The sequence below is a fragment of the Dermacentor silvarum genome, chromosome 2 (assembly GCF_013339745.2).
Source record: "Dermacentor silvarum isolate Dsil-2018 chromosome 2, BIME_Dsil_1.4, whole genome shotgun sequence".
In the NCBI taxonomy this organism is placed as follows: Eukaryota; Metazoa; Arthropoda; class Arachnida; order Ixodida; family Ixodidae; genus Dermacentor; species Dermacentor silvarum.
The window spans coordinates 93469176-93484784 of NC_051155.1; the positions used below are offsets into that span (position 1 = coordinate 93469176).

A 15609-nucleotide genomic window follows, 5' to 3' on the forward strand; every position below is an offset into this window, starting at 1 on the left:
GTATACCGCCACAGAATAAACTGCTTAAGCTTTAGCTGAATGATCAGCTGCGGTTTATTAAACAGGAATGCCTTATTGTTTTTATTGATGTCACGCATTCGGTGCGCCTAATGGCAGTTGCGTAGGCATGAAGCAAGCATCATCATCAGCCTATATTTATGTCCACTGCAGGACGAAGGCCACTGCCTGTGATCTCCAACTACCCCTGTCTTGCGCTAGCTGATTCCAACTTGCGCCTGCAAATTTCCTAACTTCATCACTCCACCTAGTTTTCTGCCGTCCACGACTGCGCTTCAATTCTCTTGGTATCCATTCTGTAACTCTAATGATCCAGCGGTTATCCATCCTGCGCATTACATGCATGGCCTACCTAGCTACATTTTTTCTACTTAATGTCAACTATAGAATATCGGCTATCCCGTTTGTTCTCTAATCCACACCGCTCTCTTCCTGTCTCTTAACGTTAGGCCTAACATTTTTTTGTTCCATCGCTCTTTGTGCGGTCCTTAACTTGTTCTCGAACTTCTTTGTTAACCTCCAAGTTTCTGCCTCATATGTTAGCACCGGTAGAATGCAATGATTGTAGACTTTTCTTTTCAACGACAGTGGTAAGCGCCCAGTCAGGATTTAACAATGCCTGCCATATGCCCTCCAACCCAATTTTATTCTGTAAATTTCTTTCTCATGATCAGAGTCCCCTGCGAGTTATTGACCTATATAAACGTACTCCTTTACAGACTCTAGAGGCTGACTGGCGATCCTGAATTCTTGTTACCTTGCCAGGCTATTGAACATTATGTTTGTCTTCTGCATATTAATCTTCAACCCCACTCTTACACTTTCTTGGTTAAGGTCCTCAATAATTGGTTGTAATTCGTCCCCATTGTTGCTGAATAGGACAATGTCATCTGCAAACCGAAGGTTGCTGAGAAATTCGCCGTTGATCCTCACTCATAAGCCTTCCCAGTCTAAGAGCTTGAATACTTCTTCTAAGCATGCAGTGAATAGCATTGGATAGATAGTGTCTCCTTGCCTGAGAAGCCTCTATATGCTTGAAGCAAGCATATAGAGTTGCAAATAAAGCACCACGTGAGCGCATAAACATATTGCACTGCGGTGAAGGGTATAACCTCGTGCACAGTGTACGCGGTTTGCACCTCGAATGAGAAAAGAATGTGCTATCGAACATACAGTTGCAGCGGAAAAAGATCAGCATAAGTGACCGATAGCCCGATCAGATAAATTGCGGCACGCGACGCTGTTGTCCCCTAGCACGCCAAAAACGAGAGTGCCGGCGCCCACTATTTGAAACTTTGGCGCCTTAGATGCCAGTGCGCACTGGAACAAGAGCGCCGCATACCGCAATTTCCCTGCTCCGGTGATTGGCCAGTTGAGCTAATCCTTTGCCACTGCAGCTGTACAATGGGACTACCCTATTGCTTCTGTATGGTTGCTTAATTCCCAAAGTGCCAGGACAGTTTTCTTTTCTCTGTTTATTGTCAGGAGTGCCACATGAGCCTTGCGATAGGGACGTGCGCAATCCGCGAAAGAAGTGCAGCTCCCTCGTAGAGCACTGCACGGGCTCGGGCTTACCCGAAAGCCCGGGCCCGGCCCGGCTCGTGGGCCGGGCCGGGCCGGGCCGGGTAAAAGAGTTTTTTCACGGGCTCGGGCCGGGCCCGGGCCGGGCTCGGGCTTTTTGCGAGTTAATCTCGGGCTTCTCAACTCTGAAAAACATGTATTTTTCGGGTCTCGGGCCGGGTTCGGGCCGGTTTCGAGTCGGGCTTGGGCCGGGCTCGGGCTTAAGGTAAAGGGGTGGAGGGCCGGGCCGGGCGGGTAACGTAGATTATTTCCGGGCCTGGGCCGGGCCCGGGTCTCGCCATAAAGGTTTTGATCGGGCTCGGGCGGGCCACCCAATGTAAAAACGGGCCCGGGCCGGGCCCGGGCAGCAAAAATCGGCCTGTGCAGTGCTCTACTCCCTCGGGTTACTCGCAGATCAACAGCCCACGCGCTGTCACTCATTCTACTACGTAATCACCACGGTGCACAACATGCACTACATTTAAAGTCATTACTTTTAGCTTGAATTGTAGTTGACTTTCCCCAACACGTACATTAGGCGCACAATGTGTCTTGAGGAAGACAAGTTCAAAGCTCCTATAAAGCAGCTTGACCCGCCGTAACTCCCATCTTTTTGGCATAGTGCAGACCGTGTATGCAAGAACAAATACTAGCGGATCACGTGGGACACAGAGGCAACGTTTTTTTTTTTAATATAGCTAATGCAGAAAGCCACCAAATAATATGCGTTGGGTAGTAAGTTTTGTTGAGACATGAAAGTGAAGATGGTCGCGTACTATAGTAGAGGCTTCGCTTATCACCAATAGTGGCAGCGTCTGCTTAATTTATCCCTCGATTATTGTGCACAAAGAACATTTGCCGTTCTTAAACATTTATCTTTAGCTAGTGCCCAAACTTATTCATGAATGACGGGCTGACACTGCGTTCATTGGAGCTTGTATAGATAAGCTTTCTTTCTTCCTTCTTCGTCTGTTACTTAGCGACATTTTAATTGAATAATAGCGTTTGTGCTGTCTTTTTCGTTTCTTGCGTCCCTGTCGGACATGCCTACCTTTTAGTAACCTGCATCACTAAAAGTTGCTCAATTTTCACTCGCTCTAAGTTGAACTATAAGGTCGGTCAGAAATCCATCAATCAGTCAATTTTCCCGCGCAGTACGACGTAATAAAGGGAATCGCGTGCAATTCCCGAAAGGATGCAGTCTTTTTGTGTGTGTGTATGTAAGCACGGTGAGCACGAAGACTGTGGTGAAGCGTTTCGCCTTCTCGTTCCACAAGCTGACGTCAATAACGCCCAAGCCGTACGGCATTCCCGTGATGCAGAAGGGCGCGCTCTTGAGCACCGCGTTTTCCTTGGGCAGGCAGCGTATCAGGCTCATCATGTCTCGGCGCGAGGTGAGCACGCGGTACGTGCTCGACGACATCACCGACAGCACGAGCTGGTCGCCGCACGCGCCGAGAACCCTGTGTGCTTGTCCACCACGGGGGTCCCGTTCACGCTCAGGATCACGTCCAGGGGAAGCACCTGGCACCGGTCCGCGGGGTTGTCCTTCACGCCCTGCGAAGGGGGTGGCGCTTGTTGTGATAACACTGGAAAACGCGCACACAACCAATGCCTGCGTGAACAAAGCAAATAAAAAAAATTTCAGAGCTCTTCCACTATATACTATGAAAATGGAAGCCAGCGAAGCTGTGACTGGGGTGGGTCTGCTGTAGTGAATTTTGCTATAGTGAATTTATATATTGATTGTCTTCGGCATGTTCTTCAAAGAGCAAGGACGCCGGCGTCTTGTTTTCGCTACGCTTGCTGCGCCAAGTCCGCCCGCGACGCCGACGAGATCTCTCCCGCTCCCGCTCTCGGCGTCTCATGCCCACATATACCAACGCGGGTATGAGCGACACGTGATTTCTTTCTCTCTTTTTTATTTCTTTCCTTCCTTCCTTCTGTCTTTCTCTCTTTCTTTCTCGGTTTCTTTCTTTCTTGTCCCTGGCTCATACCGCGCATATCGGATGCGGGCATGTGCGACACGTGATTTTATTATCGTTAATCGTGATGTAACTGACGAGCATGTGATGTTATTGATGTCATGACATATCTATCAGTCATGTTAGTCATACATTCGCAGCCTTCCATGCCAATTTTGGTATATACCAAGCGAACGAGACGCCACAAAATGAGACACAATAAGATTGTTGCCTACTTCCGGTGTACACGGACGCGATCTCCTGGAACCTAGCCCTTAACAGCTTCGATGTAAAATCACTTTTACAGCGCAGCTGTTAAAGGCTCGCTAGGTTGGTTTCGGTGTGCGCAGCATCGCCGAGCTGGGAGAGAGTAAAAGCAGAGCATAGGAGGAGAGGAGGTGCAGAGAGAAAAAGAGAGACAGACAGAGAGCGAGAGAAATAAATAAAACAAAATAGACTATCTTAGCGAAGCGGGATTCAAGCCCGGGTACCCACGGTCCGAAGGCGAGTGTCATAACCACTGGGCTATACAACCACTTTTCTTTCCTTATTGCCTGCACTATACACCTACGCTTGCAAAACATGTATTTATAGGAACCATATGGTTGCATTATACCGACGATTGTAACACAACTTGCTATGGGCGAGAGAAAGAGAAAATGAGAGCGGGAGTGAGAGAAAGTAAGAATGAAAGAGAGAGAAAGAGAGACAGAAAGAGAGAGACAGAGAGAGGGAGAGAGAAAGAAAGTTGTTTCATCAGATTTCACAAGCGTGGAACTGCCTTAATTTTTAAGAGCCCTAAGATTGCGAAAGGAAACATGCAGAACAAAGCAGAACGATGAAGTTTTTTTTTCTTTTTTATGTTAGAATAACGCTTTTTTGTCTTGATACCACTTCAGTGATTATTTCCTTTAATTTGTTTCGTTCTTCTGCTCGCGAGTACAGTCCTGTACATAGAATTACATTCAACACCCGATTTCACCGACATAACAGCGTATAGCATGAGCTGGTGCAGCAACAGCGTAGTGGGCAGGGCCTGTAAAATATTTTGCCGTTGCTGTCCACGCTTATAAATAAAGAAAAAGAAATACATCAGTCCTCAGTTCACGATCATTTGAAACATGACTAATAGTGCATCATGACTGAACTGAGCATAAAATGGATACTACGCTTACTATTCTGAACTGCTGCCGTAGCTAGATATAAAAAAATGACATCATCTCACCCTACGGGCAACCATGGTGGGATGCGAAAGCATTGCGGGGGGGGGGGGGGGGGGGGGGTGCGCATCGAGTTTCCGTTTCGTTTCACTTGGCAAAACAACCCAATGAAAGTTAGAGTGAGAGAATGTATTGAGAAGAGAGGAGACGTTTGTACGGGTTTGTTGCGTCTTTATTTAGAGATCGTACATGATTCCTAGCGTCTGTGCGCGCGGTATCTTGAAGACGATCCCGAAGTTCGGGGTCCGCTTGCCGACGCTGACGTTCGGTTTCCCGAGCCTTCCTCTGCTCCGCGGCGGTGGCGCTGCCGCTGCAACTAGCGCCGACGTTGACGTTGTTCATGGCGTTTCGCACATCGTTGCAGAGAGAGAATGACGAAAGCACAGCGAACGCGCACTTTATACTGCGCCGCGACACTTGCGCCGCCTACCAGCGTACCCTTAGAGAGAGAGAGTGAGAGAGAGAGTTATATGCAATGATTTGCTGTGGCCGAGAGGGGAAGAGGGGAGGAGAGGGCACACCTGCGTAGGAGAGGAGAATGAGGGAGAGTTGCGCATGCGCAGTATGGTTGCGGGCGCCGCTGAACGGACACTGCCCCGAGCATAAGATGCCCTCGCATCTAATGGCGAATTCCATTGGGAGAACAGGTACAGTGGCTAGAACAGGAGCACACAAAAGCACGCTGAAAGTGCTCGTTCCAGAGGCGACGTGTTTCAGTGGTCGAACAGGAGTGGGAGAGCCGTCATCCAGTGGTAGAACAAGAGCAGTTTCAGTTTCGCTGCGCCGAGAGCAGCCGGGAGCAGTCCGTACTGCTCTAGCCTGAAAAGCGGAGTACGGAGGAAGTCACGTGACTTAAACCGTCATATCCTCCTCATTTCTTTTTATTTTGCTTCACCTGGCGCGCGCGGCGGCAAAGGCGGCAGCCAAGCGTAGTTGGTGTTTTGGAAATTGGCACAGCTGATTTTGACGTCGGTGATACGAGCGAGCTTCGCAGCGATTTAGCGACACATCCTGGCATTTCTAGTCCACCTTGCTTCTCGTCGGATGCGCGGGGGACAGCGGCAGCAAAGCGTCTTCGCCTTGCTGAAGTGTTTGAGACGTTCTATCGACACAGCAGCGAGAGCTGCCGGAGCTCAACTTCAGATTCAAGTTGCAGTTTCAGATGATCTTCGCAGGCGGACACTTATTTTGTGGGATGCGTCGGCGCTGCACAAAAGTATGTAGTACGTGGCCGCAAACGGTGACATGGTTACGCCCGACAGATTACAAGATGATCACGCGTACGTGTTTTGCCGCTCTCCTGCAGAGAATGGTGGGATGTCGATTGCTTTAGTCACATGGTACATTTCTCCTCACACGTCCCCCTCCCACCTACTCTCCGAATGCACGCCGTATTCCAGTGGTGGGTCGAGTGTCCCTGCTCTCACTGCGCTGTAACCCGACTCCGCACTGCGCGGCGCCCTGCTCCTCTTCTCCCAATGGAATTCGCCATAAAACAGCCCTTCATCCTGCTCGAAGGTCATTCTTTCTCGTTTAAAGAAAAGCGGTCGTAGAAATCTTGCTGTCCTTGCCTACATACGTACGCTCTCTTTCGTAGTTCTGCCGTCTCGTCATGGCAAACAGATTCCTGTAGAATCAGAATGAATGACGCTCTTATACCGAGATTTTAATTAATGTTAAAGAATATTAGGCGGTCAAAGTTATTTAGGAGCCCACAATTACACCGTCTCGCATAGCCCTTGCGTTTTCTTCATTCGAATTCACCCTAAGGTCTGAAGCGCCAGTGTAATCATACACTTCAAAAGAGCCAGCAAGGTTGAAAATGGGCCGGTATAGTGTGAAGTCTATTTTTGATCGATTATATTCCTAGATAACCAACGTTGTCTGGTTCTTTTGATTAGTTTTGTTTTGAATGTTTTTACAGCGAAGCTGTATATGGCTAGTTTCCATCGAATCGATGTCCGTACACCAAAAAACGCGGGCCGATCCCAAAGATAGTGCAATACTGGGCCGACCCGCGGCGGGGTGAAGCAAGCTTCAAGCACTCGCTTACTTGCAAAAATAAGTGTAATATCTTGGGTCCAAATACAACCCGCATCAGATGTTAAGCTGATATGAACAGATCCTACACTTTGACCCGCGTCGGCCATGTCTACGTTCGCACCATAGACGTGTACGCCATCCCGCGTATTCGAACTAGTGCCTACCAATCTGACTGTCTTCTGTCTCTTGACTCAGGCTCGGATCCAGGGTGGATGTCCGGATGTCCTGACCCCCCCCCCCCCTCAGATTTCTGCATCACCCCTCGCTGACAGGGTGATGGCCCTGTCGCAAAAAATTTTGGCCACCAGCGTTCTTCAAAAGTATTTGGCTGCTACTTACGAGTGGTAGCAGCCGCGAAGAAGTAAAGCTAGCTGACTCACAATTAAGCTTAGCTGTTTTCTGTGGGGGTCAAAATTAAACTAGAGTCCCCCACTACGGCGTGCCTCGTAATCAAATTGGGTTTGGCACGTAAAACTCCAGAATTTGTTAATTCATACTGGACTAATCGGGTTGCACATTTCTCGCAGCACTGGCTTTCGTTTTTTTTTTCTTCCACGACCTTCATTATATACCGTCTTGAGAAAAAAAAGTCTGGCCAGAACCCGCCTAACGATGTATGTTCGACGTTAATGCGATGAGCATTGAAGCAATGCAGCGACATACATCGTATTGCCACCGCAGAAGTGCGTCATTTATGAGGCGTTTATGCAGCCGGTCTCCTCTCTAGCGCTTCGATGGATGGATGGATGGATAGATGAGGCTGAACCCTTTAAATCGGGCGGTGGCATACGCCACCTAGCCATGGCTATTAACATAATTTGTACTTTGTGGTGGGTGGGTGAAATTTCACCCCTGCCTTAATTTTATCCACCAATCAGATAACCTCTGTTTGGTTATTTCTACCCGCTTAAAGTCTATTTTGCCTTCACTGTCCCTAAACCCCAATGCTTTGAAAAAAATGTGGTTGATCCCTCTTATATAGGAATCGGTATAGAACACGAAAGTGAAACGTGTCTTCACAGAAGTAGTGTAATGTTTATTGCACATTGATATATAATGTCTATTGGTGTTTTGTGGCTAAAGCGCCCTTAGGCGTTGATGCACCCACGCTGACGCCTGGTGGCACGTCTCCTCCATCACGACTACCAACGTCGATGACCATGAGCAACCGTCGTGCATATGGAAGCTGCACTACGCTGCACACGCTAGCACAACGCGAAAGACGAAGCACGTAACTGACACACTAATACAACGCGCAAGACAAAGCACGTAACTGAATCGTCACCGAGTCAAATCAGCGCGTACAGCGCGTCGTAATTGCAGCCTCCGCGATCAACTTCAGAAACATTTTCAGAGCTAATTGCGGAGGCCACGCTCCGCTGTGCTGAGTACGGTGAACGCCACCTAGGTGGCGTTGGTAGTGCTTCTTGATGCCAGCGTCCCTTCGAATGCTGGCATCGAGGCGTCGTAGTACTGAGACCACCGAAGCGTTCACTGTCGGTGCGCGTTAAGGCCGGAATACATGGAGCGAATAACCGGCGTCCGAGCGAAGAACTTCGTCGGGCGGCGAACGTCCGACGGCCGGCGTCAAGAAATTTGCCGTCCGCAGCCGATCTGCCTGTCCAAACATTTTCGTCGGGCGAACGCCGCCGCCGGAAGCGTCTAGCGCGCAGCGGTGGACGACAGCCAATCAGGAGGCACTAGTTCCGGTCGCAATGCATGCTGGTGTTTCGCGCGCGCGTGCCTTTTCGCGTCGTCTGCAATCGCGTTGGTGTTGCCGTGTCTGCATGTCTCTGCACCGATTGAGTAGTTCCTAGTATGATCTCTCAGGAATCGCGTTGTATTTGTACATCCCATATCCGCTGATCTGCGAGGAAACAGACAAGCAGTGCAAGCTCTCTACAACAACCTTCAACAGAAATCTTCTGATCTCAGAGGCCACATGCTGTCGTCATGCCTATCTCCCGACTTCCCCGATAGATGGCGTTGGCATCGGATATTTCTTTCGCTAGGCTTAGACGCGTTCGAAACGAGAAGCGATCTCGAAAACTACTCAAGGTTATCCATAATACTCTGTCGTCGAAGCGGCCTGAGACTAAGCGAAAGCCGTTTACGCAGTCATTTGCTTCCAACTAAGTGAATTCTACAAGGACAACGCCAAATTCAGTTCGAAGCGGGCGGCCGGGACCGCCGCCAACACGGCGGCCAACGCGCGGCGGCGTTCGCCGCATGTATTGCAACACAGCAAACATCCTGCGTCGTGTCGCCGCGTCGTTACTTGACGCGTGAAGTTCGTCGAGAAAGTTCGCTCCATGTATCCCGGGCTTTAGTGTCATAATGCAGTACTTCTCTTTTCTGCTCATAGGCGGCGGCACCGCCCCGAGCAAGAGCGCGGGTACACGGAGGAGTGTTAGATATATAAGGCGCGTCTGTGTAGCTCTCTGCGAATGCGTTTGTGGCGCAATGGGTTAAACGCTCGGCGATCTATCGTCGCGGACCGAGAGGTCGTGGGTTCGATTCCCAAATTTTGCATGTTTGTGGAACTTTTTCTTCTGGTTTCTTTCTTTGTATTATGTTCTATGACGTATTTCCGTGACGGAAATACGTCAGTGAAGTCTTGGTGGACCCCGGAATAAAACACTTTCGTGTTAAAAATCAGCCCCGTTGCCTTGCACTGTAGGGTTAAGCCCCTTACAGAAAAGTATGAGGTGTTCAGCCGTTTCCTCTTCTTCTCCACACGCACAGCACAACGTGGGTATACCTTGGTACTTGACTCGGTACATCTTAGTCCGCAATACTCCCGTCCTGGCTTCAAACAACAAAGAGCTTCCCCTAGAATTATCGTAGATATTTTCTTTGGCAATTTCTTGCTTTAAAGTTCGGTATGTGCCCAGTGCTGATTTCGTCTGCATCCCTGTTTTCCACAGACCCCTCTCTGTTTCCTTAACCTTTTTCTTAACCGCTGTTTCCTGGTTTGCACCCCTCCTGCAGTCCAAATATTTGATTGACAGTTTTCTGGTCAGCTTCCTCCATTTTGTATCAACATTCCTCATGTACAAATAACTGAAAACTCTCCTTGCCCACCGCTTTTCTGCCATCTCTCTCAATCGCTCCTCAAATTCTATCTTGCTGCTGGCTTCCCTGCCCTCGAATGACGTCCATCCCATGTCACCCTGTACCCCCTGATTTGGTGTATTTCCGTGTGCTCCCAGAGCCAGTCTACCTACCCCTCGCTGCTTAACTTCCAACCTTGCTCGAACCTCTGATCTCATGCACAGGACCGCATTGCCGAAAGTCAAACTAGGGACCATCACCCCTTTCCAAATCCCTCTCACCACTTCGTACCTATTGTAATTCCACAGTGCCCTATTTTTCATCACAGCTGCATTTCTGCTACCTTTAGCCGTCACATATTTTTCATGTTCCGTTAGGTACTCAGCCCCATTGTTTATCCACACTCCAAGATATTTGTACTTATCCACCACCTCCAGCGTAACCTCCTGTATCCTATGCTCGCTGCCCTGATTATCATTAAAAGTCATGACTGCCGATTTTTCTTTACTAAACTTCAAACCTAAGCTATCTCCCTCTTTACCACAGATGTCCATTAATCTCTGCAAGTCTTCCTTGCTGTCAGCCATAAGTACAATGTCATCTGCATACATCAGTCCTGGTAATGACTGTTTAATCCATTCTCCCTGCTTGAAATAGGAAAGGTTGAAGCCAAGTCCGCTCCTCTCTAATTTTTTCTCTAATCCTTGTAAATACAGCATGAACAACAGAGGTGACAGAGGGCACCCCTGCCTAAGCCCCTGCTGTATCTCTATAGGCCCAGATACCTTGTTTTCCCATTTTATAAGCACCCTGTTACTTTTATAGATATCTTTTAAAAGATTTCTTACTCCATCTTCCACCTCTAGAGTGCCCAGTATGTCCCACAAATCCTTTTGGATTACACTGTCATAGGCTCCCTTGATATCCAGAAAGGCAAGCCATAGGGGCCTGTGTTCCTTTTCTGCTATTTCAATACACTGTGTCAATGAGAACAGATTATCTTCTAACCTTCTTTGTTTTCGGAACCCATTTTGTAGTTCCCCCAGCACCTCCTCGCTCTCCACCCATGCCTGCAGTCTGTCCTTTATAATCTGCATCACCACCCTGTAAACCACTGACGTCACTGTTATGGGACGGTAGTTGTTTATGTCGGCTTTGTCCCCCTTTCCCTTATATACCATGCTTATCCTGCTCAGTCTCCACCCGTCAGGGGCTTTACCGTCCATTATCATTTTGCTCACTGCCTCTCTTAATGCTTTCTTAGATTTTGGGCCCAATGTCTTTATCAACATAATTGGGATGCCATCAGGACCTGTCGACGTGCTACTAGGAACCCTCTTCTCTGCCCTTTCCCACTCGCTTTGTGCCAGTGGAGCCATGCACTGACTAGTCCATCCTCACCTGATTGAGCACATGCTATGTTTCGTTCTTTAAATTTTATTGCGATAGCAATTATATGGACACTCAAAAGCAGATTTCTGCCGTCGGCGTCGCCGTCGCCGTGAGGTTCCGTATGACGTCATTTGGAGAAGAAATCGTCGCCGCGCGCCGAACGCTGTATGTGCGAGTGAAAGGGAGCGAGGGGCGCGTCTTTCACGGGGAGTGAACGCACGGCGGAGAACAAACGCGCGTTCTGCGCCGTGCTCACTTAAGGGCTGCAGAAGTAGGCGTCTCTGTTCTCCTTCACAATCACCATGTATGTAGAGCAAACGCGCCTTCTTCCGACGAGCGAGAGGCCGTGGGGGAGGGGGAGGGCAGGGAGGCGACGTTTAGCTGCGGCACGCAGTGCCTATTTATATCAGAGGCTCCGGCAACAGTCACCAACGCCGCACGCATTTTGAGCGAACGCGGGCAAAACGCCGATGGCGTCGACAACAGTTCTGCGTGTTGCCGATGCTGCTGCATGTCCAAGTTTATACAGCTGATAAAGCTAATATCATTACTCCGTATAGCTCTCTACAAGTTTGCTATCGCAATTGATGCTTCGCCTTTCAGGTGAAACTGCGACAACTTTTTTCTGTCGTCATTGTTCTTATATGTTCCATTGCCTCATCTCCCTCTAGTCGAACACCTTGAGCTGTAACTATAAACCTCTGCTCTAGGCTAGTCTTATTACTCAAGGAGTTGAGATGTTTCCAAAATTTCTTCGCTGCTTTTCTATCCTTTTTGTTTACTTCTGACAACCATTGGCTCCCCTTTCTTCTGATCTTCTCATTGATCAAATTGGATGCTTCCCTTCTACAGTTTAAGAAGTTGTTCCATTTTCTGCCTACATCAGCTTCTGGTTCACCCCTCTGCTTTGAATATCTGTGTTCCCTGGATGCTTCCTGGCGTTTCTCTATGGCCTTCTTAAGCTCCTCATCCCACCAGCTCTTGGGTTTACGTCTTCTGTTCCCTTTTGTCCTGACTCGTACCTTAGTAAGCTCTAGCTCAAATAGTCCTGTTAAATTTGCATATGTCCATTCTGTTTTTGTATCCTCTGAAATTACTTCCTCAATTTGCTGGGTTGCTATTTCAAGCTGCTTTTCCGAGTAAAATATCCCACCTGGTTGTTCATCTTGCCTCCTACCTACTTTCATTTCCCTTCTAAAACTCACCTTAATACGTTTGTGATCACTACCTAGACTTCTGGAGCCATATTCATCTATGCTCATTACATTTAGCCTATCGTGCATCCTATGTGACATTAGTGCATAATCTATCGTCGACTGCAGGCTCCCTACCTCCCATGTTATGTGCCCTTCACACTTCTCAGTACTGTTGCATACAACTAAGTCATGCATTTCACACATATCCAGCATCATGTTGCCTGTTGAGTCTGTGTACCCGTCCATGTCTTCTATTAGTGCGTTCATATCTCCTAGTATAATAATCTCGCACCCTTCTCCTAGCTCATTAATGTCACTTGATATGCATTCCAGCATTTTTTTTTGTTTTCCTCTTTGGCATTTGCACCTGACCACAGGTATACAAAGCCAAGGAGTGTCTGCTCTCCTGCAACTTTCCCTTTTAGCTATAAATGCTCCTTGCATTCCTGTTTGACCCTTTGCCAGTTCATACTTTTATGAATGAATGCACCAATTCCACCCCCTTTTCTGCTGCCCTCTGTTCTATTGCAATATTCCCATGCATAGTCAGGATTACAGGGAGGTTGCTCCATGTCCCTAAGATGTGTCTCCACAAACCCGTATACCATCAGCTTTTCTTGCCTTAGTTGCTCGTCTATCTCCTCCCACTTCAGCCTATTCCTGCCACCTTGCATGTTAATGTAACCTATGTCAGAATGACCTTGCCCCTGGTGCTTACGTCTATTTCTTCTACCGATTCTACGTTTCTTGAATCTTGGAGCCTCTCTGGGTCCGTCTTCGTCTACACTGGTGGTCTTAGGGCTCTGGGTCCCCCCAAAAAAGCCGTAGCTTGGCGCCCTATCCTACTACCTACGCTCCCGCCCGTGGCACCACTGTAGTGAATGCCATCCTGTGCAAAAGGCTGGGAGCCAGACTCGTACACTTCCCGGTTTACCTCCATTATACCGTACCCAAGTGGTCTGCTCAGACCCCTAATGACCCGGTTAGCCTCAAGCACCCTCCATTCCATCGCGCTAGCCTGGCCCCGGACATGTGGGATTGTGCATATGGTCACATGGCTTCGCACATGACACGCGGCGCCCTCTAGCGGCGCCGCCTTGAAGTCAGCTCGTGACGCGTGTATGAACATATATTCAGAGAAGATTGAATATATATGATACGGCTGCGATTCCACGCCGCACCGGAGAAATTTCACATTAATATTAGTTTTTTGTCATTGAAGACGAATTATAAGAATTATAGAGGAACCTAGTCGGTGACATATTCCCTAGTACATTTACGTACCGTCGCTGTTGCCAAGTTGAAATATTCTCTTTTGTGTGTGTGTGTGTGTGTGTGTGTGTGCGTGCGTGCGTGCGTGCGTGCGTGCGTGCGTGTGTGCGTGTGTGCGTGTGTGCGTGTGTGTGTGTGTGTGTGCGTGTGTGTGCGTGCGTGCGTGCGTGCGTGCGTGCGTGCGTGTGTGCGTGCGTGCGTGCGTGCGTGCGTGCGTGCGTGTGCGTGCGTGCGTGTGTGTGTGCGTGTGTGTGTGTGTGTGTGTGTGTGTGTGTGTGTGTGTGCGTGCGTGCGTGCGTGCGTGCGTGCGTGCGTGCGTGCATGCGTGCGTGCGTGCGTGCGTGCGTGTGTGTGTGTGTGTGTGTGTGTGTGTGTGTGTGTGTGTGTGTGTGTGTGTGTGTGTGTGTGTGTGTGTGTGTGTGTGTGTGTGTGTGTGTGTGTGTGTGTGTGTGTGTGTGTGTGTGTGTGTGACATGGCAAAGGATATCGCAAAATTTAAGGATAAAATCCGTGCCACGATTCTCAAGTTTAAAGAGGAACTTCACCTAGAACTCAACACATCACGAGAAGGCCTTGAACGAGGACTACGAGCTAATATCAGGGCAACTTTGTTTGAATTTGTCTACGTTTGTCGGCGTTTTGGTCCCGCAATAGAGGCATTCGGTCTTTTGACGCGAAATTGAATCGCAAGCGGCAGGGCGGGTGAATGCTGCTAACCACGTCGCCGAGCAAACTCGAGACATCGAACGCAAGCGACAACGGCGAACTGCGGGCATACAGTCAGTGACATTCTCTCCGTCGCAGCCTAGTGGTAGAACGCCCGCCTCGGCTGCGGGAGGCTGTGGGTTCGATTCCCACCGCCGCCGGGCACCCACTGGTTCAAAAGGTTACAAGTGTTACCCCGGCCTGGCGTTCGGCTTCCTTCAGGGGTGATACGCTTGGGAAAGGATCCTGCGCCCTGAATTCCCGTCCAAACCAACGTGAGCACGGAAAGCGTGATAAGTCACGCTTTCTTTCAATCGTATCTGAAGTATTGCAGCCAATATAGTTTGGGCAACCACAACAAATAGTAACATTCAAAAGTTTTCATTTCTCCAAAAGAAAATGCTTAGAGTCATCGCAAACATTCCACACAATACACCAACGGTGACCAACCCGTCCCATACGCCTACTACTTAACATTGTGCCTGTAGATAATATCTTTGTATGTAGGTTTGCATGTCTGTAAAAAACACCATTGATCGAAATGACCCATTCTTGCATCTTATTGTGATACTTCTGCCGCGTTATACATCATCCGAAATGCGCACACAAAACGCTTTTCTCATATCTCGATGTAGGACAAACTACGGATTCCCAAATGTTAAAATATATATTTCCAGACTGCTTGAACAAGTTCTATCAGCGCATACATTCAGTACCATTTCTTACCCTTATAGAAAGGTTTATGTAGATTAAAATCCGTTTCCTTGTTAATTGTTGTTGTTTTTTTGAGATTGTATCATGTCTTATGTCAAACATTCATATATTATGCTACTTTCTTCTGTTTTTGTTGTAGTTACTGAACACATTGTATTATTATCACCATTGCCGAGTTGCAAGGTTGGCGAGGCCTGTCAAGCGGTCGTCAAAACTGCGTTTTTTCTCGTCAACCCCAGTTGTTGCACATACCCTGTACAAGAAGCTGAAATAAAGCATTCATTCATTCATTCATTCATTCATTCATTCATTCATTCATTCATTCATTCATTCATTCATTCATTCATTCATTCAAAACCACTACCTGATTATGAGGCACACCGTAGTGGGGGACTCTGGAATAATTTAGAGCACCTGGGGTTCTTTACCAAGCGCCGAAATCCAAGTACACGGGTGTTTTCGCATTCGCGCC

General features: G+C 48.4%; 1 protein-coding gene and 1 pseudogene across 1 annotated transcript in view; both read right to left on the reverse strand.

Moving 5' to 3' along the window:
• Positions 1 to 15609, reverse strand: part of LOC119441035 (uncharacterized) — a 97026-nt gene that overhangs the window by 30703 nt on the left and 50714 nt on the right. The gene's annotated exons all lie outside the window — the stretch shown is intronic.
• Positions 6735 to 6912, reverse strand: LOC119443280 (U2 spliceosomal RNA; annotated as a pseudogene).